The 26,168-nt window shown below is 44.4% G+C and overlaps 1 long non-coding RNA gene across 2 annotated transcripts in view; it reads left to right on the plus strand.

Annotated features, from left to right (window-relative positions):
- Nucleotides 1-238: 238 nt before the first annotated feature.
- LOC311582885 overlaps nucleotides 239-26,168 on the plus strand; it is a 454,031-nt gene continuing 428,101 nt past the window's right edge. For both annotated transcript variants that reach the window (XR_014774296.1, XR_014774297.1), the window contains exon 1: nucleotides 239-403. This is a non-coding gene — a long non-coding RNA (uncharacterized lncRNA). The remainder of the gene's footprint in view (nucleotides 404-26,168) is intronic.

Genomic DNA, 26,168 nt, shown 5'->3' on the forward strand with positions numbered 1-26,168 from the left:
TTTAAAGGAAGCCGGCGAAAGGTTGCGGAATGCCTTTTCAGTAATGCCGCTGAGAGGCTCTGTGGAATACAGATAGATGTCTTCCTGCCTTTGCCTGCCACCTCGGATCACCCGGGGACTCAGACTCGAAACTTCCACAGCCCTTGGCAGGGATTGATCTGGGAGCAAAAAAGAAACAGGAAAAGAGAGAAGGGGATTGCGAAAGCGCGAGAGGAGCTGCTTTGAAAAGAAACTTCTGCACTGTTTTGATGGCTGCTACTCTTTGGGTATGGGAGAGACTTTGTAGGCTGGAAATTGAAATGATAAGGAAGGCATGTATCAGAAGCAACCCATGGGCCTCTTTGATTGATTGGTTAGCTGGCTGCAGCGATGGGGATTGAGCCCAGGACCTCATGCATGCTAGGTAAGCATTGTGCTGTGAGCTTCCCCTACAGCCTTAGGCCTTTCCCTCCTCCCTTTCTCCTCCCTCTCCCTCCTTCTATCTCTCCCTCACCTTCTCCCTTTGTCTCGTTCTCTCTCTCTCTCTCTCTCTCTCTCTCTCTCCCCCCCCCCCCATCTTCCTTCCTTGGTCCTATTCACTGTGGCTTCTTCTCCAAGACAGTGTTCAATAACTCACTATCATAACCAATAGCTCACTCGCTATTCATAAAGAGCATCTCTTCCTCCACTAGTCTCTTTGGACATCCATTGTACACTTCCAAATGGTGTGGATGCATTTAGTTTTTGGAGCTGTTTGAGTTAAATGGGCTGACAGAATGAAGAAAAATAAATTAGTGTTATTTGTTTGGACTAAGAATTGGATCTAGGTCATTACATTGTGTTAAAACTAAATCCGTTTGTTGTTGTTGTTGTTGTTGTTGTTGTTGTTGTTGTTCTTCTTCTTCTTCTTCTTCTTCTTCTTCTTCTTTTTCTTCTTCTTCTTCTTCTTCTTCTTCTTCTTCTTCTTCTTCTTCTTCTTCTTCTTCTTCTTCTTCCTCTTCTTCTTTTGGTTTTTCATGACAGGGTTTCTCTGTGTTCCCATGGCTGTCCTGGACTTGCTTTGTAGATTAAGCTGCCATCAAACTCACAGAGATATGACTATCTCTGCCTCCTGGGATTAAATGCATACATCACCACTGATTTGATTATATTTTTAGAGATAAGATCTTTCTATGTAGCCCAGTGGTCCTCAAATTTGGAAACCTCTTGTTTCAACTTCTTGGGTGTTGGGACACTGCAGGGAGCTACCGTGATCTGCTGCTGTTTGCATTTTTTAATAGTTGCATTGCAGGCTTCCTGAGGGGCCAACCAGAGCCACAGCCCTCATACATGTGCTGCTCAGACTTCCAAACTCTTGTCTCCATCAGCTGCTGTGTGCTGATTTCCTGTTGCCGACAGTCCCATCCTAATGGCTAGGGGGAGGGAAGGTGGCATGCCTGGAGGAGAATCAAGACCTGGGGCTCAGCGAGCTGGAATGCAAGGGAGAGATCTGTCTCCCCTATGGATGCTCCCTGTCACCTTCCCTGCAGCTTTGCTTTTCACAGTTTTAATTATCCCTAGCCAACAATCATGATCTAAAGATACCAAACAAATTTCCAAAGTTTCCAGAAATAAGCAGTATGCAGTAAATGGGCTAGTGGTTTTGGTGTGTGTGTGTGTGTGTGTGTGTGTGTGTGTGTGTGTGTGTGTGTTGTTCTTGTTGTTGTCTTGAAACAAGGTCTTACCATATAGACCTGACTGTCCTGAAACTTACTATGTAGACCAGGCTGGCTTTGAATTCACGAGGAGCAGCCTGGCTCTGCCTCCTGAATGCTGGGATCAAAGGTGTGCACCACCACACCTAGCTAATCTATACATTTTAAATCGCTACCATTTGGAGTACACTGTCTCACCTGGGGTGTGCTCATCAGCTCACCTAGCATATGACTCACACCTTTGTTGAGTGTATCCATCCCATGTATGCTTCCTCACTGGCATTGCCATGGTTCCTTGATCTAGGTCCACCCAAGCAGAGGAGCTTCCTTCTGACACGGGGCCAGATGGTCAGTGGTAGTCAAGCACTACATCACAAATGAATGTCACCCACCTCCCTGACTCTCATCATATGGATACTGCATCGTCTCTGGTAATCCCCAGAAGGGTATTACAGCCTCTGTGATATTTGAGAGAGACTATATTCATATAACTTAAAAAAAAAAATAGCATAGACTGTTCTATGTATCCTGGGGTGGATGGTGTTCATAATCCTCCTACGTCATCTTCCCATGTGCTAGGAGAGTAGATTTGAACCACCACCCCCAGCTCCATTTTATTCTTTATTCTAGCCATGCTTTCTAGCTGTTTTATTTGGGTTCTTTTATCTACCACCTTTCCCCACCTCAATCCCTTCCAACTCCCTAACACTAGGTAGGCAAGAAAGGTTAGAGAGGAAAGGGGACCTAGATCTCTTTAGACTACTTTCTGCTGATTAGGGGGGGGGGCTGTTCCTCGGTATGAATTTGGTCTTTACCAATGGGATATTCCATTTCTTCTACTCATCTCTGCATACGACCACTTAGTAAATCTGCAGCTGCACAGAGGGGTGGGGGTGGGGTGGGGAGGGGGCAGGCAGCAGCTGATTCTTTTGGATAGCCTCTTGGCCCTTCTCAGGGCTCTGGCATTTATAAAGAGTCTCCAGAATTCCAAAGGTACACTATCCTCAGCTGGCAAAAATCACACCCCTCTGAGAGCATGAGACAAATCATAGTTAGCACCTGTGGACAGTCTGAAGTTTCCCCCCCACCCCAAATCTCACACCTGAGATTAAAATGAAAACATATTTACATAACATAAACTGGGTTTTTAAAGAAACCAAGATTCTCACTACAACTTGTGGGAGTTAATCTTTTACTGTGTCTTTATCTACACATTAAACTTTACCATATGGAGGGCAAACTGTCTTTTCTATAGATTTTGATATCATGTGGTTTCCGGCATCTGCTGAGGTCTTAGGAAATAGTCCCTGTGATAATGAAAGGTTTGTGAGTTAGTTTCAAAGATGGCTGCTTGGTATACATGGGTCCAGGGATTTTGTGGGGTGAGATCACATAGCACTTGCTGGATTATCTACTCTCAGTGTTTCTACCCTAGTACTCTAAGTAGGTGTGGGCAGTGGGTGCTGGTCCCCCTTGAACTCCAGAAAGTAGAAAAAGAGTTGCTAACTCTAAAATAAAATGAGCTGTTAACACTAGCAACAAGGGGTAATTCTCAGGAATCTAAAACCAAAAGCTGTGCACTGGAGGCCAATCATAGCATAATAAATGAATTAAAAGTAGCAAGCAAATAGATGATAGTGGATTTGTGCAAACAACCTAAATGTAAGGACAGGGAGAATCAAGTTCATGTCCCAACGTCTCTATAAATGTAGACGACTCTATAGAGCTTTTGACCTTGTCTGTCTAGGCCTGGTGTCCCTCCTGGGCTATAGAATGTTCTGGTTGGTTTAGAAGATCTCTAAGGTCCCCTCCAACTTTACATGCCTATTACCTCATGCTACTGCTCATTAAAAAAAAGAATTGTAAGTTAATTGAAACAGGGCTCTTTTGGCAGGCGCTGGAGAAAACAGTATAGATATCTGTAGGTTAACTAGAAGGGAGGGCAATGCCAGGCTTCCCCCAGGTTAGGACAACAGTAATTCAAAGAGTGAAATATAAGTAAGACTAGCCATTTTGTTCAGGACTGTGTTGTGTACTCTTTGGAAAAGAGGCAGGCAGGGAGGGAAATTCTGCAAATTAGCTGTGTGAGGATCAGCTTATTCCTTAGGAAGGAGGAGCCAGGGTTGTTGGGGACAAGGATAGGCGGATAGAGCACACATTGGTTCCACTCAGAATTGAACTGTTCACATGACTCAGAATTCTGTTGACTGTGAAGGAAAAGCCACTTACACATCAGTGTCTAGGATTATAGATTTCTCCTGTCAATCTGGACCAGTGCGTGTTATACCATACATTTGAAAGACCAAGATGTGGAAATAAGCTTTCAGCCCTGTGCTCTGTTCCATCGGCAAAATTCAGACAGGCAAGAGACAACTGATATTATCAAGGGGTGTGGGCTGTGATGTGGGTACCATGACACAGTGGGCCTAGATCAGGGCCCATCCACAGTCGCCAACTCTGAGATTTCCTTTTAAGCTGTGAAACCAAAGGACGTATTTGATTTTCCTGCTAAAGGAGTGTATGTCTTCAAGGGTTAATGAGGAGGTCAAGAATGTTCCTCCCTTCCCTTTCCTCCAAAGAGAACACAGCTTTATCCTTCAGAACTCAGCCCAGCCTTAAGCCTCCCTCCAAGTTCCTTTCTGTCCTTCGAGAAAGAGCTTTGATCATCGTCTGTCAGTGACTTGGACCCTTCACTGGACAGAGGCTGTCTCATCTTTGACACACCATAGCCTCAAACTTGAACTATGGTCAACTATCAGTAGGGGCTATTTATTTATTTATTGTAGTGCCAGGGATCAAACCACATGCCAGCCAGCATTTCTACCACTGGCTGCTCTAATAGGTAGGTGACTGATAAGAATAAACATATGAAAAAATATCCCAGGGATTATCTGGACTGAATCTGCCGAAGATTTCTTTACCCACCCAAGTTCCCTTAAGAAAACAGGGTACACACAGTATTCGGGGAACGTGCTCCATCCATGCTCTCAGACCTCAAGGAACTCCTTTTTCTCCAAGAAATCAAAGTAACCCTCAAAAGTTGGGTGTGTTTTATCTCCATTTCCTGCAAGCTAAGGCCCAAATTTCAAGAAGTAATCAATTCCAATTCATTGGCAAAATCCAACCCGTATTCTCTGGGCCAACTTTGGATGGTAAAGTTCATTAAAAGCAGGCCCCTGGCAAGCCTGACACCCCTCAATGCTGCAGTAATCAGGCCTTCGTTGTGCCAAGTAGCAGGATCTTGCCTAAAGAGTCTGGCATGGTTTTGGAGGGACTTACCCATCTGCAGCAGCACTTTTTGTAAATGAGTAATTTGACCATGATGGAAATCCACAAGGAGCTTTCTGAGCTTGGCTGTGATGGGATGAAGGAGACTGGTTGAGAGAACAGACAGCTCTTGCCTGTGGGGTTTGGAGACATGATCCTTCTCGCTTCTCCTTCCTGTACAAATGTCGCTCCCTCAAGCCGAGATATTTCTCTTGGCATCACCATCAGGAACGCACTTTGGCCTCTGGCAGGCAAAGGGACTCCTTGGGAGCCTTAAGATGCTTTGATGGGGGGGGGGGGGATATACATATCTTCTGAGCAGTTGCTTGCTTTCAGAGGCTCCAAGGAACCGGGGAGGTGTAAATTTTCCAAATCTGCACAGAGCAGCAATTTCTGGAAGTCGTCATCTCTGGAAGCAACTGGCACAGGGTCCTGGCTGAGCTTGCCAATCCCAAAGCAAGAGGCTAATTTTAACCAATATTTATGGAGTGCCCGTCAAGTGCCCGGCACTGTGCTGGGCCATTAATGTATACACCACTTTCACCTGCTTCTTAGCAACGACCAGAACTGGCAGTCATTGAAACTGTGATTTGAAAACAAAACACACTTAATGAAGTGTTTCGAAAGCCCTCGCGTGGAAAATTGTCAAAGGCTATACTTTTAAGAGGTAAGACTCAAGATCGGGGAGGAGCTTTCAAAGTTTTATTTTACATTGCAAGCACCTGACTCATAAATTGAAGGATATTAAAATACTTCTAATAGAAACTTCAGAAAATAATGGTAAGAAAGAAAAACTACCACAAATTAGATATGATTAACATTTACACTTATATCCAAAGGTCTGTGTTGCATGGCAAGCGCATATTTGACTCAGAGTCAGTAGGGCTTTCTGCCCTACCAGGGCTTCTGACACTGTGTTCCATATAAACCTGGTCCTAGGATGTCTGTGAGAGGGAATGAGGTGATCCAAGTTTAGGAGAGGGTAGAACATGGCCTACGGTGAGCCCTCCAGAACTGATGGTGTACGGTCAACTCATACACAGCATTAATTTGCTTATTAAAGGATGTGAGAAGTTGAGCTACCTTACACAAACATGGGAACTCACCCTCTCCATCCTTTAAATGACCCAGGAAAAGGCATCTGCCTAAATTCATTAGGAGACACGAATACTTAATTCTTGTTTTTTTTTTTGTTGTTGTTGTTTGTTGTTTGTTTGTTTGTTTTGGTTTTTTGAGACAGGGTTTCTCTGTGTAGCCTTGGCTGTCCTGGACTTGCTTTGTAGACCAGGCTGGCCTCAAACTCACAGCGATCCGCCTGCCTCGGCCTCCCGAGTGCTGGGATTAAAGGCGTGCGCCATTCTTGTTTTCAATCAGTCAATCCTCTCTAATTCGTGTGAACCTCAAAACCCAGTTGGGCAGGTGCAGCTCTATGGTGAGAGGCAATGGAGGAGGGACTATTAGAAGTATATAGGAGTCATATTGGAAGATTGAACTCCTACACATGCGCGTGCACACACACACAGACACACATACACACACACACACACCTTTTAAAATAAAAAAATAAATAAACATAGAAATGAGAATGAAAGCACTTCAGGAGTAGGATGTGGGGCATCTACCAAATGTGTCTTTTCTTTTTTTGTTTTAAGATTTATTTATTTTATGTATATGAGCATTTTATCTGCATGTACACATGCATAACAGAAGAGGGCATCAGATCACATTATAGATGGTTGTGAGCCACCATGTGGTTGCTGGGAATTGAACTCAGGACCTCTGGAAGAACAAACAGTGCTCTTAACCAATGGGCCATCTCTCCAGCCCCAGATGTGTTCGTTGTTGTAGTTTGTTTGTTTGTTGCAGATGCCTGGCTCAGATGAGGCTCTGATGTGAGGCAGTGACAGGAAGGTCCAGATAGAAAGCTATGGAACTGGCATGAGCAGGAGCCCAGCAGAGACTGATATTCAACCCCAGGACATGCACCAAGCTGGTATCAATATTGGCACATAGTGGAGACCATCTATGACTCTGAAAAGTTCCTGGGATGCTTCTGGCCAGGTTTTCTGTTACCCACCCTTCTTTCCCAGAGAAAGTTAAGGTAGACTGGAGCAGAGTAAGTACCCCTGTGACTTTCTGAATGCTAGCTTCCATAGGCAGGGTTCCCATTCTCGTGCCATCTGTCAGTCCCAAGAGATGGGCAATCTCCAGTAGTATTTCACACTCCAGAGAGACTCCTCTCTGTCCTGTCATAGCTGGGGGAAGCCAGGCCCTAGAAGCTCTTCAGTATTATTCATTAAACCCCACCTGCAAACCAGCCCTGGTCTTTGGTTCAGATCTATAACCTCCCAATGCCTTTAGCTGCCCAACGAATTAGAAATCTCAAGCCGTGGATTCCTTTTCTTTGTTCCACTGAGTGTGAACTAGAGTCAAGGAAGCATCTAGATATAAGGATCTCATGATGGTGAGACATCTCGAATTCCAGGTGTATAAGCAGTTCGTTGAGGTAGAGGTGCCCATAGCATATATCTGAGGTGTTAGAAATCTCAGGGCACCCGAGGGAAGCAGCAATGGAGACGGAGGTTGAAGAACAATGAAGGCTTACTATGATGCACATCAGTCGATTGGTTTGCAGTAGAAACAGTTTAGCTAATCAGGCGGTCGTGGTTGAACTGTACCTCTGGAGTCCAGTAGTATTGGGTATCTGGGAGACCTATGGCATAGGTTGGATTTAAAGCCACAGTAGATGAAACCTGAGTGATGGGTTGGGTTCAGAGCCTGAGGAAATGACATGGATAAATACACAGACACTAAAGTTTCTCCTTCTGCTGTGTGGGCTGGTGGGCTGGGATTCCTAGGGAGTGAGTGAGATCTTGGCATAAGAAACCTATCCAATCAGAGGATTCCTGGGACAATGGGGTGGGACATGCCTGGCTACTGGCCCCATGTACTTGGGTAGGACATCATGACTGTGGAATCACATGGTAGAGTTGGCTTTTCAACTCCTGCCAGACAGGAGACAGAGGATACAAGAAGGATGGAGGACAAGATAGAGCTCCTACGGGCATATGGCTCCAGTGACCAGCTTTGCCAGCCAGGCACCACTTCCCACTCTCACCACCTCCTGGTAATGCCACCGTCTTCCGATTTCCACAAGGTACCGTAGACTGCTCAGATAAGAGCCCTCAGGAGCTGGTCATGTCTGCAAAGGTCCTCAGCTACCCCCTGATCTGTGGTTTACTAACGTCCCTGGTGCTTCTGAGTCCAATCAAATTAACAATCAGATCAACCAGCTACATCCTTTAAAGTCTTGTCCCATATGTTAAATCAACAGTAGTTTTATTTTGTTCTGTTTTCAAAGCAGAGCTCAAAAGGAAGAAATGCAGTATAGGACAGTTGGAGTGACCCACTGTCAGGAGAGACAAGAGAATGCACCATCTGTAGAGAACTTAGCATCAGTAACAACAGAATGTTCTTATCAGTAAAATGGGTTTGAACATTCAGCCACTAAGCTTTCTGACTAACGTAGGCCACTAACATTTAGAGGTCATGTACTTTACTACTTGTACTGCCTCTATGAGTGATCCTCTTGGCCCAGGTTTGAAGGCATTTGAGCTACTTCCTTTAGAATATTGTTAAGGTCTCCTGTACTCTCTTGCCCAATGTCTGCACTCCTGACCTGGCCCTTCAGATTCCAAACAAATTGCACTGCAGTTTGGAAAGAGCCTGGGAGCTTCTTGCCAGCCAATCTTCCAGCACATAATTGTCCAGGCCTTTAGCCAGGAGGAGGCCTAGCTTCTCTCCACCATAGGGAAGGCACTCCTAGGCTCTAAATAAACCTCATAAGTCATGCAAGGCTCCTTGACAGAGCCTGGAATGCTTGGCCTTTCTCCGGGACAGCAACACTGGCTCCTGCAGAAGACAAAGTATGGCTCCTGTGGGTGCTGTGTCAGGGCCTCTGGGTGTTCAGGGCCTGTAATGAATGGAAGGGGGGATTTGGGCAAGCAAGGGAGGGCAAGGCCATCCTTTCTGAAAGTACCATTAGAGGTACTTCCTCCAGGTTGAGGATGGAACTTGGCAGCTGGCGCCCTGGGGAACTCAGGGACAAGGATTTTTCTCGGCAAGGGCTCTGAGACTGGACTATAAATTGTCTGACGTCCAATGAGTGTGAAGGGCTAGCAGGGCCAGCTTCACCATGCTTACAGCTGCAGGCCTTGCGTGCCCTTTGCTGAATCTCTCATGCATTGATTTGAGGCTTGACTTTCGTATGGGGATGGTGGTGAGTGAGGATGGGAAAGGAACATGCGGACGTGGTATGCGCATCCAGTGGCCTGGTCCACAGCCCCCTCCAGAAAACATTCTGATTTTCCTCCTCTCTTTTTTAATTCATTTCTCCTGCAATGAACAGTGTTGGATCTCTAGAGGAAGTTCTGACTTGAGGCTGCAGCTTCTGAGTGACCTTCTTGCCTAACGCCCCATGTCTGACCTGGATCTTTAGAAGCCAGGACAAGTTACTTTGCAGAGTAGAGAGAGCCTCAAAGCTCCACATCCATCTCGCGCATGCCATTAAGGGCTTAGTTAGAGGCCGGAAATGCAACATCAGTGCCAGACTCCTGTTGCTTTAGTCCATACCAGCAAAATCAGCTACCGAAGAGAAAAAGATTGGCTTGGGTGCACAGTTGTGAAGGTTCCGGACGCTGATCAGGCAGAAGCATTACCTATATAGGCTTTAGGTTGAGGGCAGCAGTATGTCATGGGAGAGCACATGATGAAATTAAAACAGCAGAGCTGAAAAACAAGCAGCACCCCCCCAAAAGAAACCACCACAAAACCCAAACAGACAAAAAAGAAGAGGCACCTGAGTCCTCATAGTCTCTTGAAGGACAGACCTCCAATGATCTGAAGGCCTCCTCCAAAAGCCCATCTTTCTGAAAATTCTACAGTTCACACAGCAGTTTCCAGCTGGGGACTAAGCCTTTACATGTGGTCCTCTGGGAGGCACTCCAACAGTTTGTCCTCTGTAGATGTGGCATTTGCCTTTGATGGTTAAACAGGGGCCATCACTGGATCAGGCTGCTTCTGCTGCCGCTCTGTCTGATAGTTTGGTCCCATTCAAGCTCTTCAAAGCCAGGCAGAGTTCCCTATGCCCCACCCCCTACCAAAAACTCATGCTTATTCGTATCTGTTTGACCCCTAGCAACAAAAATGAAGATGGGATCTCAAGGTTGCTTGAAATCTTGCTTCCTGATAACCAGTGAAAATAAATATGCTTCAATGTCCTTGGCTATTTATGCTTCTCTGTCTGAGAATTGCCAATAAGAATCCTCAGGTCATTTTTTTCTGTTGGTGTGTTTAGGCCTTTGCTTATCGATTAAGCATTTTTGAGGTGTTCTCATTATCAATCTTTGGACCGCTATGTATTTTAGAGTGTGTTTTTCATTTAACTTTTCAATCTGGTATTTTGTTTTTTTCCTTTCATAATATTTGTATTTGAAAGGTCTGATATTCTTCAATGTTATAAGTACATTCCTCTCTCTTCTAGCCATTCAATATATTAACTTGTTCGATATTTGACACTTTAATAATTCTGGAACTTTGTGAATGGTACTAATCAAATCAGTTATGTCAAATGAATAGCCAGGGGCTCTCAATCATTCACTGAATTGTCTAGCATCTCTCAGTTGATTTGAAACACATCCTTAGTAATGGAATATGTTCCCTTAAGTGTTTTCTATATTAAAGGGATACAACACACACACACACACACACACACACACACACACACACACACACACACACACACACCATAATACACGGCTTGTGACTTTGTATGTCTATTCTCTTGATATAATTATAGTGGGAAAGTATATAGGCGATGGGTGAAGGAGGAGCTGTGGCATTGGTGCCATTCTTAGGCTTTCCCATGGATTAATAACATGTATTACCACACATGTTTTCTAAGTCTGTATTCCTTAATAATATGGAAGTGGTCATGGTGCCTGACATTGGAAGTCAATGTTCAAGAGACAGACTTGATAGGAAGAAATCAGGTTTGTTCAAGAGCTGGCAATCTTGAGATCATAGAAAAGACCACTGCCTCAAAACTGAACTTTTTAGGAGCTTGAAGGTTTTTTTTAAATGAGTACGTATTAATTACCATGATGCATTTGCTATAACATTTTCCTACCTATATAATGTCTTTTGATCATATTCCCTCCCTGTGATCTTCTCTTATCTTCCTCTTCCTCTTGCTCTTGCTGATCACGTTCCCCACTGGTTCTAAAGCTTCCATGTGTTTTGTTTTTGTTTTTGTGTTCATGTTTAATGACCCATGAGTTGGGAGAGAAAGGAGATACAGTTAAATAACAGACTGTAAGGCTGTGGTCTGAAAGGGAGGGGTTGTCTTTATCAGTGAGGACTTCCTCAGTTGGGACCCACAGTTCCTTAATACTTATTCTTTAGATCATGACAATGGAGCCTGACTTCCTGAAGTTAAGTCTTGTACTTTTCACACAAACATCTTCAGAGCACTAAAGACTAAGGAGAGGACTTACTAAGTCATCCTGTGCTCTGTTTTTTGTTTGTTTGTTTGGGTTTTGTTGTTGTTGTTGTTGGTGGTGGTGGTGGTGGTGGTGGTTTTTATTAAATATTTTTTTTATTTTTATATATACATTTAAATTATTACACATATGTACAATAAACTACCTACATCAAGAAGAACCATGAAACAATCAGGAATTATATAAATGTTGCATTCTTAGTGTTTTGGCTATTTGTATTTGGCAGCCTGGAAGAAAACATCTTTCCTATTTTCATGGTCTAAAATTCTGAGTGTAAATCAATATCTATCATATCTCATCACTATCAACTTAAAACATCTATCTAGACCTAAATACGTCTTAACCCTTAAACAACTAAGCTTAATTGTGAAACTAAACTATCTGGTCTTCAACCAGACTTGAAAAGGGATGAAATTAATTGCCTGAGTATACAGTAGGTACAGGTTAGCGGCTTCCCAAATGAGAAGATGACAGAGACAGTTTGCTGCCTGAACAGCCACCCAAAACTCTCTGTAACACTGGAGCATCATCTTCCTGCTCTTGAATCATCCAGTGCTCACATTTTGTTCTGGGTACTGGGACAATAAAGGAAAAGAGACACTTTCACTTTAATTCGAAGTATAATCTGTCCGCGACGGTACTATATGTGAAGGGATTTTTAGTTGGCTCACTGTGACAAGTAAACTAATGGGGAATAAAACAAATAGCAGCGCCAATTTTTCTAAAAAGTGGGATCCAGGCCCTGGCAGACACTTGAAGGTGGCTCCATTCTATGTGATGTCCAAAGCAAAGAGGTAGAAGCAGTAGTTGGGTGGGTCCCACAGCACACAGCCCTGGAAAAAGGGTACCAATCTTCATCCTGCCAGCAGAAGAGGGGCTCCTGCAACTGCACAATGTACCACTTCCAAGGGGCATGCGGATGACCCATGTCCTCATCCTAGCTCTGCTAAACATGTGCCAACAGAGTGATTTATTCCAATCCCTCTGGGCTTAACATCTATGCCTGTGAAATGGGGACAGGAGTCAATGAATCACTAAGATCTATGGCATCCAAGGAAGTATAATTTTTTAATGAATTTCATTAAAATTAGTTGCATGGACTATCTTGCTAGGAGTCAAATTCCGAGAAAGCAGCGTTCGGAGTCCAGCATGCTAATGACAATTTGCTTCTCAAGGCAAGTGGTCTTCACGTGGGCCTGGGGTTTATAACTTTGTTTTATATCTTGCCTACTCCTTATGTATATTTCATTTTGTAAAACCTATTACATAATTTAAAGAAACCCAAGGCAATCATTCTGAGAGCAAGTTTATGTTAACAAGTTTATTGAATGAGGGGAAAAAAATAGAAGACAAACACACCATCAATCAGCAGATGCACCAACATCAAAAGACACACAGAAACTTGATGTAACATTAGGCTGCAAACCCCATTCTCAGGCCAGGAATTGGCAGTGCACAGCTGTAACCCCAGAACTGGGGGGTATGAGGCAGGATGGCACCAAGTTCAAGGCCAGTCCACAGCAACAACAAAACCCTCTCCATTCATATTCCAGTCATCAGGCAATGGGCTGCTGGCCCTTCTGTGTTCACCTCTCCCACAGTGACATAGGGATGAGTCCAGCTTAACTTTAGCTCTGCTACGTTCCCAGAATGCTGCTAGGGCTCTGGTCCTGAGACAGGAACAAGGGTATTATTTTGACAGGCAAACCATCATGTGATACTTACTCTTTCTGCCTACGGAGGAGGAAGAACTTCCATAGGCAGAAAAACCTGTCCTCTCCTCTATGTGTCTTTCTGTAATGTGGAATTCTCAACTCAGCAATGCTTCTCCCTATTTGTTTCAATTTAGCAGGGGGTCTTCTTCCTCTTGTCTTCCATGCCCTACCACCGGAGGCACTCAACAACTGCTCCGAGACTCTTCCTTTCCTTGGCATGCTTAGCCTCAGTTTCTCAGTCTTTAAAATGGGAACAACAGTGCCTATTTAATGGTGATAACACAAGGAGACAGCTAATGTGGTTGCACATCTCCTCTTCCCTGCTTCCTTGGCTCTCGGACTCTCGTAAACCATTTTTTGCCTTTGGGGGCTTTGTGCTTCCCACCCTGTGACCACATGGATTCTTTGGTTCATGTCGCAGATCTCAGTGGGTGAGAGAGTGTTAAGACCATATAGAAAGCACCCCTGAGAACATTGCAGAAGAAGGGGCAGAAGAATTGTGAGCGGCACCACAGTACCGTGGAGTCTTGCGTATAACCGCCTCTCGTAGAAATGGCTGTGTGAACAAGGCTTGGACAATGATAATATCAATAGGCATGCTATCACAGAAGGTGGACAATCTCAGGGGTCTCACCCCCCAGACGGAGAACTATAGGCACCTAATGATGCTAGTGAGGGAGGATTAGCCTTTCCCAGGGATGAGCTCCCCGACTGATTATTCCATACAAAACTATCAGTCCTGAAACCCTATGTAAACAAACAACAAAAATGAATCCAGTAGAGTCTGTTTATGTGTTTGTTTATATCTATACTATGCATATTATAGATAAAGCAAAAAATAGCAAAAAAAAAAAAAGAGGCTATCATTTTGAGAGGTGGGGGGCATGATATGGGTTGGAGGGGAGGGACATAGGAAGCACCAGCGCGAGGTAAGGGAGGGGGGAGAGTTATGTAATTGTATTTTTCAAATGTGAAAACAAGAATCATCCTTGAAGGTCTAGTATGGCACAGATAGACCCGTCTGTTTCAGAACTTCTGTCCACGGGACTTCCTGATGGCTCATGCATTCCTCAATTGGTTCTGGAGTCATCGGCAGTGAGGGAAGTGGCGTCACGAGGCCCCCACCACGGCCTAGACACACATTCATTTCCCTTGCCTTCTGCTCGGCTGCTTGGCTTCTAGGTAAAGGCTGAGCTCCCAGGCGCAGGATCCGACTAGACAGAAGCACTTTGGGGAGTCTGTCATTTGTGAGCCAAAGGTCAGAAGAAGGTCGTGGCCTCTTTCTCCTGCTTCCTCTCAAAGCCTCTGAGAGCAATCTTTCTGCTTCTGTTGCTGGTCTCCGGTCACCAAAGCAGAGACTTCTTCTTGTTCGGTGCCTGTGACACTTGACACGGCTTGCGACATATGGAAATCAGCTTCTGCAGAAGTGGTTTTCAGTTTTCAGGCCCAGCGAGCGTTGGAATGCAGACAGGTTCTCTCTCCTGCCCTGGAGAGTGCACTGTGTTCACAACAGGGCTCTCAAGTAACTTGTCAAAACTGGGAAAGGGAGGAGAGCAAAGGGCCACCTGGGGCGTGTGGCCTTAGGAAGTGGAGTAGCCACAAGGTGCATGATAGAAAAGACGGAGTCTGCTCCTGTTTCAACCTTTCTATCACTGCCTGCAGGACGCCTCACTAATTAGACCGCCTCCCTGTGGCCTGCCCAGGTTCCTTTGATCTGTCTGTCCTGCCTGGGCAAAGTTTGAGCTGCACAACCTTGGACTAGTGACCCACCACCCTGAACAAAATGTCATCACCTGCTAAAAGGGGAAGAGAGATAAAACAAGGTCTTCCTGAGTCAGTAGGGAGGTGAGAGGGAAGGCATAGTGTAAGTGAAGAAAAGCCATTTTGTCCTTCACCTCACTTGTGTCTGAACAGAGACTTCCTCGGACAAAATATCAGAAAAACTAGATTTTAAACATTAGACTGTGTTCTACGTGCATGGGAAATAATAAAGTGAAGTGAGTAACTCTCTACAACACATTTCAAGGGTCAACTCCAGGCTAAGGAGTTACTTCTCTTAGACTTCAGGCTTGAATGCATCTTTCTTTGAAGTGCAGGGGGAAGGAAAGGACAAACCCCGATTGTGACAAGATGGCCAGAAAAGCACCGTAAAATAAAAGTGAGGTTTGTTATGCCGTCGTACGTCAGCACCTTCTTATGCACAGTCTGCGGTAATCTGGTTCTTCCCGCCTGTGTGGAGAGGGTAGCATCCTTACAGTAATGTCCTCTATACATGTCATATCTCTTAAAAAGAGCAACTTTTCCAGGGCCTCTTGTATGGCTGTAGTGTTTCCAAACTGCAGCTCCAAATAATTCATATGCCAGGGGTAGATTTGGGTGGTTTCCTGTAGCCTTTGAGCCTGACTTTCACTTTCTGTCTGCACCCCACCCCCATCCTGCCACCTCTTCTTCAACGCTTGGCAAGACTGACATAGGCTCCCTTTCCGGTGGCACTTAGATTCTGAGAAAGATGCTAACTGCTAAGTTATCTGTAGCTTTAAGGAACCTAGAACATGCGATGGCCTTTGAAGCTCACCTTCTTGGTCTTTGGTTCTGAAAATCAGTGTGAGGTTTTAGCTTGTAGAAAAGTGATTTAGGAAAATGATGCACCAACCAAAGACCATGCGTGGTAAAGACTTAGTCCCCCTGCTCAGATGCAGTCCATAGGCAGCAAAGTCTCCTTGTGGGTCCGATATTATGGGGAGTAGGGGCTGCTTTTCACATGGATTCTGGTGCCCACTAGGTGATCAGTTTCCCTTGGTGGGGTGGCCTTATCAGGCCACAGAGGAAGAAGATGCAGGCAATCCAGAGGAGACTTGAGCGGCTGGGATCAGAAGATAGGTGAGGAGGCTCCCCATTTCCGAGGGCTAGGGGAACGGGGGAAGGGGGATGAGAGAGGGAGGGGAGACCAGGCAGAGATGAGAGAGGAAACTACAATTGGGTTGTAAAGTGAATGAATTAAAAATAATAAAAAAGAGAAAAATTTAATACCCATTCCAAAAAGAAGAAAGTAAGAAAGAAAGAAAGAAAGAAAGAAAGAAAGAAAGAAAAAAGAGTGAAAATATAGGAACCAGTTGCAAAAGGTGAAGATCCATTACAGTGTTTCGTTCTGTCAAAAGAAAATAACAGTGACACAAGGCCAGAGTAACTATTCACTCATCATGTGGCTCTGCTGTCACAGTCTCCTTTCCATTCCTACTAAACATCTTTGCAGCCTTGAGACCCCAAAGAAGCAGACTTGAGGCTGAGCAACCTCCATCTTCTCAAGTTGATGGCCCTTTGAATAAAACTGATGCTTTACTACTAACTTGTCTACAGCCTGAGTTAGGTTTGGGGGGTGGAGGGGAAAAGGATGGGTAAGAGAGAAGGGCGCAGGGGCAAGCCCCTTTCAGGAGAGAATTGTTAACATGAAGGCTAACATGACACGGAGAGGGAGAGGATGGGGCGGGGGGGGGGGGGGGGGGGAGGGGCACGGGATGTAAGTTCTACCACTAAACCCGGCTCTGCTTCTCACTGGTTTTCAATGGGTAAGAGAGATCCTGTGCCATGAGGCTACAGGCTTTGCTAATAATAAATAAGCAATAATAGGTCAGGTTGAGTCTGATTCCCAGGCTGCAAGGCAAAGGATAAAAGACTTCAGGGACACTGCCCGTATTCCCTGTCAGCTCCTCACATCAGGTGGAAGGGCAGAGAAGATGCAGAGTATGGCCAGCCTGTGGGGCTCCAGGACCTGGGATGTGACAGTTTAAATTTACCTCTGGTAATGATATATTGAGGCAATAACCTAAGCTTGATTAATGTAGATTTCTAGCAGCTTGCCCAAGATTTAGAATGCGGAGATACTTCTAGAGTTCTTACTTTGTAGTATCTTTATGTTCCCCAGCACATGTAGCCTCCCCTTGGGACACAATGTGGGTATTTGTAGATTCATTATTGTTGTATAAATTCCAAAATCCTAAAATGGGGAGGTAGGTAGAGGGAACAGAATTTATTGGATTAAGTCTCTTTGCTCTTTTTGAATTTTGAGACTTTTTAAATTTTATTTTTAAGAGTCTTTTTAAGATTCATAGCATTAAAAACAATAGTCTCCTGCTCCTCTCATGGAGGTAACATCTGTTCTCTGAGTGGGCTCTCAAAGGCAGCATCTCCTTCCTTTGTTAATCTCCCCATTGCGGACTCATTTCGAACTCACCCATCTGCTCCGTAGACCCCCAGTTCAGCCGACAAGTTCTATGCAGAAAGCCTAATAGTCACACATCAAGGTTGTGCTCTCGCTTCTGATAGATGAGGTCAGGCCACACTTTGCATATTTATAATGTGTTTTTCCTAACTTGCTACCTCTTAACAAAGGAAGAAGCAAATCACATCCTCATTAGCTTCAAAGAAAAAATACTGATTTTCCCCCTCCTTTTTCTCTATTTCTTGCCATGGCAGGAGATTTAGTTTTGCTTAAAGGAAATTCAGATGACGCTAATGAGACCGCAGTGTCTTAATTTGCATATTAGATGAGATAAATATTGAGCTAATTAACACCTAGGATGAATTTTATTGCTTGGTACATTGTTCTGTTGTGATAGTGGTTCTTTGCTACTCACCCAGGAACAGAACAATTTCAAAGGAGACTCCTTTCTATATAAATACTTACGGTCAACCAAAAATCTTCCTAGGAAATTCTACCTAGGATATTTATTTTTACTTCCAATCAACCTCAAGTCCTCTTTTGGCCAACTCTGATCCTGTTGGCAAATGACACCAACCGAGGCAGGGGCCTAGGGCAGGGACATTTGTTCCCTCCTGGGTTCTGGGGCAAGGTATAGAATGGATAAATTTGGTTGGAATGTTTGCTGATTCTAATAGCAAGACAGACTAGATTACTAAAGAAAATAGACCCATGGACGTTTGTCATAGCTCAGGAAGATAAACTACTCAGAACCATTGGTGTGGCATAAGGGCCACACAATGGGGCTTTAACCTAGGACAGAGATACAGGGTACAACTAAAAATACGTCATAGACAGCAAGGAATTAATACTCAAGGGAAAGAGTGGTCAATGGGTAAAAAAAATATTACTGATTGGAAATATTAGAAGAAAGAGGATGTCCTAGTTTGCTTTGTTGTTATGATCTAAATTAACTTGGGGAAGAAAGTGTTTTGAATTACAGACCCATCATCTGGGAAAGGCAGAGCAGGGGCTCAAGGCATGAACCTGGAGGCAGGAACTTAAGTAGGGATCCAGAGAAAGACAACTTACTAGTACCCTCCCAGGAAGTAGTTTACATTCCCTTCCTTATATAGCCCAGACCACCTGCACAGGGATGCCACTGCCCACAGTGGGTTAATACTCCTACATCAATTAACAACCAAGAAAATGCCCCCACAGGCGTGCCGGTGAGTCAATCTGATGGAGGCAATTCCTTAGTTGAGGTTCTCTCTTTCCAGGTGTGTCAAGTTGACAACCAAGATTCACTAAATTACCCTAACAGGATTGCTGCTAAAGACAAGGGATGCTGTTACTGGTGCCCCCCAAGTTTCATGGGCATCTGCTAGAGTTTCCTGGGTTCTTGAGTCCTCTGGGCAAAAAGATTGCACCAAGGTCACATGGTTGGGTGTAGAAACAGAGAACTTATTTAGAAAAAGGAAACTGTTCTAAGAACAGGAGTGGAGGGGCGAGCGGGGAAAAAACATGTGCTGGGCCATGAGATTCCTGGCCATTTATTGGTCATTTCTTCATAACCTGCCTTCTCTCATGCTGTTTTCCACAGGTAGTCCAGGTGAAGACTCCCAAGTCTTTTTGGTCAACTGTCTTCTTTAAAATGTCAATTTGACTCGGCTGTCTCACTATACTGCTGACAAAGTGGTATAGGCTTAGAGACCTGACCAGATGTCAGGAATGATCGGATATCAAGGTCGGATGGTTCTTGCTAAACTGACCATCCAAACTTCCAGGCTGAAACTGAGTTTCGAAGATAGGCTTAGGAGAATATTCAGCGGTTTGCCTAGAATGTGGCCAAGACAGGAATCTTTGCTATTGTAACTTAGATTGCGGGTTCACAGAAAGTAGCTGACATACAATTGCCTCCACAAGAACGGTGTGAGAATGTGAGCAAGTGAAGAGGGTGAGCAGGTCTTCACGTCCAAATAGAGCTGCATTCGGAGAGATGGTTAGCATGTACAGTATGATGGGGATGCTAAAGGGAAAGATGCTCTACAGTCCATAGACTATCAGGAGAAAGAAAATACCATGACCACAGGCAGCAGTGATGGGGAGCAGAAGATTCTTCCCTCTAAGTCCTGAGAACAAAGGGGATTGCTGACTCCTATAGATTTTCAGGAGGGAGTCAAGTTTCATAGCAAGTAATCTGGTCTGGCATAGCCTATGTGCTAAAGGGGGTGGAGGCAGGAACAGGTAAGACTATGGACTCTTCTTCCAACTGCAAGGGGAAAGGATGGGAAGGCCACACAGCACATCTTCCTTTCTTTTCAGTTCTCTGTGCCAGAAGGGGAGAGGGGGAGTAGACGGAAAGGAGCAGAGGGACAGAAAGGGGGAGAGGGGAGAGCGAGTCCACATGCAAGATGTTCATGGACGGATTTCTGGGAGTAAGATAGCGGCATCCAGAGAGTCTGTGATCCAATAATCAATAATGTGTGGTTGGCTGGTGCCAAATGGAGGTTCAGGGTCCCCTGTTCTGAGGTGGTTGATTTCAAGAAAGCAATAGTAGAACTTGAGATCGCGTTTGGGGGGGTTCTTGCAAGCAGAGCTCTGTTTCTCTGAAGAGTTCACAGCTTCCTGAAAGCTGGCCCTGTCTAAGACACGAGCTTTGCTCAGAGCAAAAATAAAATAAAACAATTCTTAAAGGAAATAACGCTTCACGTTTAGCTCACTTCAATGAGCTGAATGGATGTAATTGAATTGAAATGAAATGAAATTGAAAAACTGAATGCTGGCCACCAGGCTTGGTGTGGCTCCGCTGCCTGCTTGGTCTTCTCCTCCTGATGGAGGGATGCCCCATCTGTTTGCACACTTGATTTCTCTGACTGGGGCACTCAATTCCTGCTTCCCCTCCCATGTTTTTATATTACACCCCAGCAGTCAACAAGGCTTGCTCAACTTTCGACTTCCGAGAGTGTTAAGCTTTGCTCTGCCTTTTGTATTTTAATTGCTTTCTCTCTTGCTTTTAATGAGCAATCAGGGCTATTTCTTTATTGAGGACCTGCTGGCAAATTTCAAACAGCGAGTGTGCATATGAAAGGACCAGGTGAGATCGCAGGCTATGGCGTGATTAGCTGTGGGGAGGCCCAGAATAGCCATCCATCTGTGGGAAAATGTCCACTTAACTCAGAACCTTAATTCAAAGGAAATGTCAAGTTCTCAACTACACACTCTGTGGCAATTGAAGGAAAGATTGGAAGGAAGGTTAGAGAAAAATAACTGAGACGATAGCAACAGTGGGGGAAATTAGCTTTAGGTGGGCGTGTATGCCTGTGTGTGTCTATATGGGTGTGTTTAGTGTCTGGCAATGTCCACCAGAGTCAGCTCCTTAGCAACAAGTAAGCAGGGAATACAGGTGCTATTGTGGACTAACTGAGGGGAAAACCCTAAACTCATTATGGAAAAAAGGCTTGTATTGTTGCAGGCCAAGCTGGATTGCAGGAGTGCCTGGAAGGAATGGTCCTTTTTGCCCCAAATTTTATTTCGTTTCGTTAATTTGTAATGATGTTGCCAGTGGGGTATTTGTTTCTTTAGAGTTCTGTATTTTTCTTTGACCACGCTTGCTGCTGCTCTGCACTCCTCATGGCTGTCAATACTTTTGTGTTGATTGACTGAGACAGGCACAGGGGCATGGGAGGGCCCTCTGAAGACTTTCCTCCTAAAGGACTGGAAACCACAGGCCTTCAATTGGTCTCCTCCTCCTAGCTGGAGGTTTTCAGTGTGACAAAGGCATCAAGTTACAAAGGGACACAGGGAATTGTTCTGGCCACACCACAGATGTCACGCGTGTTCCAAGCTCTCAGAGACAGCTGAGTTCGATGATAGCAAGCATGGCTGTGTGTGTCTGTGCCTTTTTTATGGAGTTCCCCAGTGCCCTGAAGGGCAAACTTCTTGATTTAGAACTGTTAACAAGCCATTGGCTCAAATGGACAAGTTGACTACTTAGATCAAAGGAGCAAGTATTTTCTATCAGTTAATTTTAAGCAAGCAAGAGAAAGGAGCCATCAAAGTAAGAAATTAAAATATTTTATCAAAGAAAGGCTCCTACTCTCACCATCCCAAAGCTATAGAAAAATGACTTGTGTCTTTCCAAAGAAAACTGAATGAACCTTTGGAAAGTCCAAATATCCCATTATGCCAGCTGCAAATATGGATAAAGATCATGTCACCTGTGTGTGTGTATGTGGATGCAATCACACAATACCTCACAGTCTGGGTGGCTCACACAGAGAAACTTCCCAAAGTCTTGGAGACTGTAAGTTCTAAGGTCAAGGTGTGGGCAGGGTTGGTATCTTCTGAGTCATCTCGTCTTGGTTTGCACATAGCCCCTCTCTGTGTCCTCAGACAGCTAGCTACCTCTCCATCCATGCATGCCAGCATGCTACCTGCCTCTTCTTAGAAGGACACCATCAGATTAGATAAGGACTTGCCTGATGCCTTATTATAATTTAATTACTTGTTTAAAATTCTATCTCTAAGAACATCACACTCTGAAGTATTGGGAATTGAGGGCTTTAGCTCATGAATGCAGAGAACACAATTTAACCTATACCCACCATCACGTTGTCTCCCTTCCTATCTCCAAGGGTAAATTGTCCAGGAATAGAAAGATCATGAGATGTCTGTATGGTCTCACTTCCTAAGAGTTCTTCCATTTCCCAATACTGCTTTAACAGGATGGACCCTTGAGGGAAAGACAGTAAACTATATCCAAGCCTTAAGAAAGACACAGCTGAAAAGACTCCAGAGAGGACAGAAAAGCAGGCAGGCAGGCAGGCAGCTGAGTGGAGCCCAGACCCAGGCCCCCTGCTTTGTTCATTCTGTTTCTTTGAGGTACGCTTACTAACAGTGTATGCCCAGCTCCATGCTGGACTCAGGCACAACGAACTTTGCATCAAATAAGCAGAATGGAAACAAATATCTAGCAACAAAGCTCTCCCTCCCAACCCCAGTCTGCTCCCCTGTTCCTTGAAAATTCCTATAGCCTTGTATCGTGGTCTAACGTTCATATTCCGTGGTTTATGTATTTAAGATTATTCCTTAGTATTTGTGAAGGCTTACTTCCAGCACACCCACAGATGCCATAACCTACAGATATTCAAATCCCTTTATACAAAAGGTGTAACATTTGCATATAACTATGTAATCCCCCCCATATAGTTTAATCCACCTCTAAAGTACTTGTGATATTAATGTAATATAAATGTGATATATATAGTGCTTATACTATGCTGTTTGGAGAGTCATGAGAAAATTCTGTATGTATCTGATATACATTTTCCCAATTTTTTAAATCCACATTTGGTTGCACCCATGGGTGTGAAACCTTTGGGTAAAAGGGCCAATATGAGCCTTTCTTTCTTACCAAAGCAGTTATCTCTAAGAGTGGAAATTCACCTCCTGCTGTCAGGCCAAAGCTGAGAAGAATTAAAGCTCTTGATCTGCAAATTGATCAACTATTAAAGTCACAGCGAGGGTTCTGTTTTGTTTAGTATCTGCTTTATTGGTTGGAATGGCAGCCCTTCACTTAAGCTACCTGGAAGTGCTTCTTGATGAGTTATGCCATAGAGGGTCCAATTTGTGGGAAAGATAACAGGTGCTCTTGGGGAGCATTAAAATGACATTGCTGTAAAATATTTATGCTAATGATAACTCAATTGGTCACCTAGCTGGTGGCTTAGGAGTGCCTGTTCTTGCTTCAGGAGCAGGTAGTGATGTCAACTTTCTTCCTGACATTTTTTTTTAAGACAAGAGAGACAATGGACTCTCCCTCTTACCTCCAATTTCAGATGCTTTAACACAATAATTGCATCCTGTACCAAACTCTGAGTGGAGCCACTGCTCTCCTCAGTGTGTATATGAGGAAACAGAAGACCAGAAATTTAAGTGAATTACTCAAAGTGACTCAGCTATGGGACAACTTGAAAAAAAATGGCAATTTTCTCCCTTAAGAATGCATAATCCTTGAGTAGAGGGGGAGGTAATCCCCCTCAGGAACAGTCATAGGGGAGGGGAATAAGGGGAAATTGGGAGGGAGGGAAGAATGGGAGGATATAAGGGATGGGATAACCATTGAGATGTAACAAGAATAAATTAATAAAGGAGAAAAAAAGATGGAAAAAATAATAAAATTTGCATGCAAGACAAAAAAAAAAAAAAAAAAAAAAAAAAGAAAGAATGCATAATCCCTCCTGGGCTTTTGATTCCACTGGTGTTTTCTGTGATGATGTGAGGGATAGCACTGAAAAGGGGTCCAGTCAAATTTCAGATATGAGGCAAAGTGGGGGCCCATCATCCTGTCACCACTGCTATCTCTTGACACACCTGATTCCTAAAGAGCCCCCATACAGACTTAATTAGCAGGGACGGGTGAAGGAATTTGGGGAGAGTTGGCATACAGTAACCATTGAGCTATGTGCGCTCTCTCTATGTACACAGGTGTTTTGCCTGCATGTATGTTCATGTGCCACATACATGTCCAGTACTCTCAGAAGGGGCCAAGAAGGGTAGTTGGATCCCATGAAAATGGTGTTACAGGTGGCAGTGAGCTTCCTTGTGAGTTCTGGCAATCAAACATGGTCCTCTGCTCTTAACCACTGAGCCATCCATCCAGTGCTGTAACTAGCTTTATATAATTTAAAAACAAATCAATCTAGATATTTTCATTTTCAAAAATTTAAAAGATGTATTTGTATGTATGTATGTATATATGGTGTGTGTGTGTAGCGCGCGCTACACAAATGTCTGTGGAGGCCAGAAGATGATGTTACAGGCCTCCATGAGCTGGGGTCACAGGTACTAGCTGCCTGATGTAGGATTATGATTAAATTAATATATATATATATATGAGATTTAGGTGCTCAAGAACAGCAAGGCTGTTACTGCTGAGCCACCTCTCTAACCCTCGCCCCCCCCCCCCCAGTGTGGAACATTCTAGAAAATGAAACTGAGATGTAAAGGTGTTAAATGACTCATCCCAAGCCAACAGGTAGCCAGGGAATAAGGTTGGGACTTTAGATCACTGGCATCTCATTCCCTAAACTCACACATTTCCTGTTGGCTTGCCGTGCCTCTTAGTAGGGGCAATGAAGAAAAGATATAAACCTTCTGATCCAATATGTCCACATGAGGGGGTGGCAGGGACTGGAATTACAGAAGGAAAACCAGTGGGCGTGGCTACCCTGTATGAGAGTGTCAGAGACCTTAGAGATGGCCTGAGGAGAAGGATGGCCAAACTCTAAATTTGGAGAGGAGAGTTAAGGGGCTGTCTCATTTTGTAAGGGAGAAAAAGCAGAAATGCTGAGAACACTGGAGCTCCCCGTTTTGAGGTTCTTAAATGCCCCATATTTGAAAGAATGTAAAGTAATCCTGAAACTTTGCTTGGATATTGCCCACTATTTTCAGTCTCAATCTGCCTTCCAGTATCTCGGAACCAGTCACTCACTTGTTTGTTTTATGATGTCCTGGAATAAAGGCAGGCCGGCTAGCGGCTGATGTAATCTACTTTGAAAAGTATGATGGACAAATGAGGGAGTTTATGTTGTGCTCTGTTATCTCTGCTATCTGAGAAGAAGTGATTAGAGCCTAGATCACAGTTCACATTTTCAGCGGGACACTGAGTACTGTGCCACAGGCAGCTCCAGGGCTACACTGCGGGAAGTTCAACAGTGTTACCCATAGGCTGGGCCGTGACTCTTTCAAGGGAAACTCAATAGTGTTGAACACGATGGATCTTGGCTCTGCATTCTGAGCTTCTGATAGGAAATAGAAAGTGATTCCTTCTGTCACAAAGGACTGCAAATGCAAGGCAGAGGCAAAAGCAGAAAATTACCCCCAGAGCTCTTGAGAGAGCTACAAAATGCTACTGATCTTGAGATTAGCCTCTGAACAAACATAAACAGGTTGTCCTTAGATGCTGCCCATTAACGAGAAAACCTGGAGTTAGAGCCATGGTCCCACACGCCAGAAATGGGCCGTCTTGTGCATATGCACTGCGAGAGACTTGAGTAGCAGGTATAAACATCCATTGAAACGTTACCAAGGACCTGTTAAAGTTGGGATAAAAATAATGGCTTTGCTTCATACAGCCCATACCCTAGTGCCTCCCCTGGCATGAGGTACAGATTATGGGATGCACCCAGGAGCAATGATTTCCACCTGGAAGCCTTGTTAGAATGCAGACTCCAACTGGGTAAATGTGGCACAGAGTTAGAAGTGCTGCATCTCCTATGTCCCAGACCATGCTGCTGTTGCTGGTCACACTGTCCTTTCTACTGGGTTATCCATTTCACTGTGTAAAGTTGACATTATTCCAGTTCTCTCTCATGGGCTGGACTTTGCCAGACCTGACAGTTCTATGCACCTTCTGAGAAACTGGCTGGAAATATAAAAACAGCTGTTTAGAGTACAGACCAGCGTGAGCCGTGGTCTTTTACATATCAGGGTCAAGTCTTGGCTCAGGAGCAGACCTTTCTCAAACTCCAACAGTCTGTATTTGCTAGATTTGAGGGATAGCTTTAAGTTATACGGAACGTTAAACTTTCAGCATCTTATATTTTCAGGAGCAAACCCCCTGCCCCAGTACATGCTTTCCTCCTTGTATCTCAGCAAAAGCACTTGTCTGTGCTAGCGTCCCTACATCCATGCAAACACAGATAACTCACCTCAGCATCTTGGGAGCCACTTCCACCCCAAACTCGCAAGC

The sequence above is a fragment of the Acomys minous genome, assembly GCF_964271855.1.
Source record: "Acomys minous genome assembly, chromosome: 14".
Lineage (NCBI taxonomy): Eukaryota > Metazoa > Chordata > Mammalia > Rodentia > Muridae > Acomys > Acomys minous.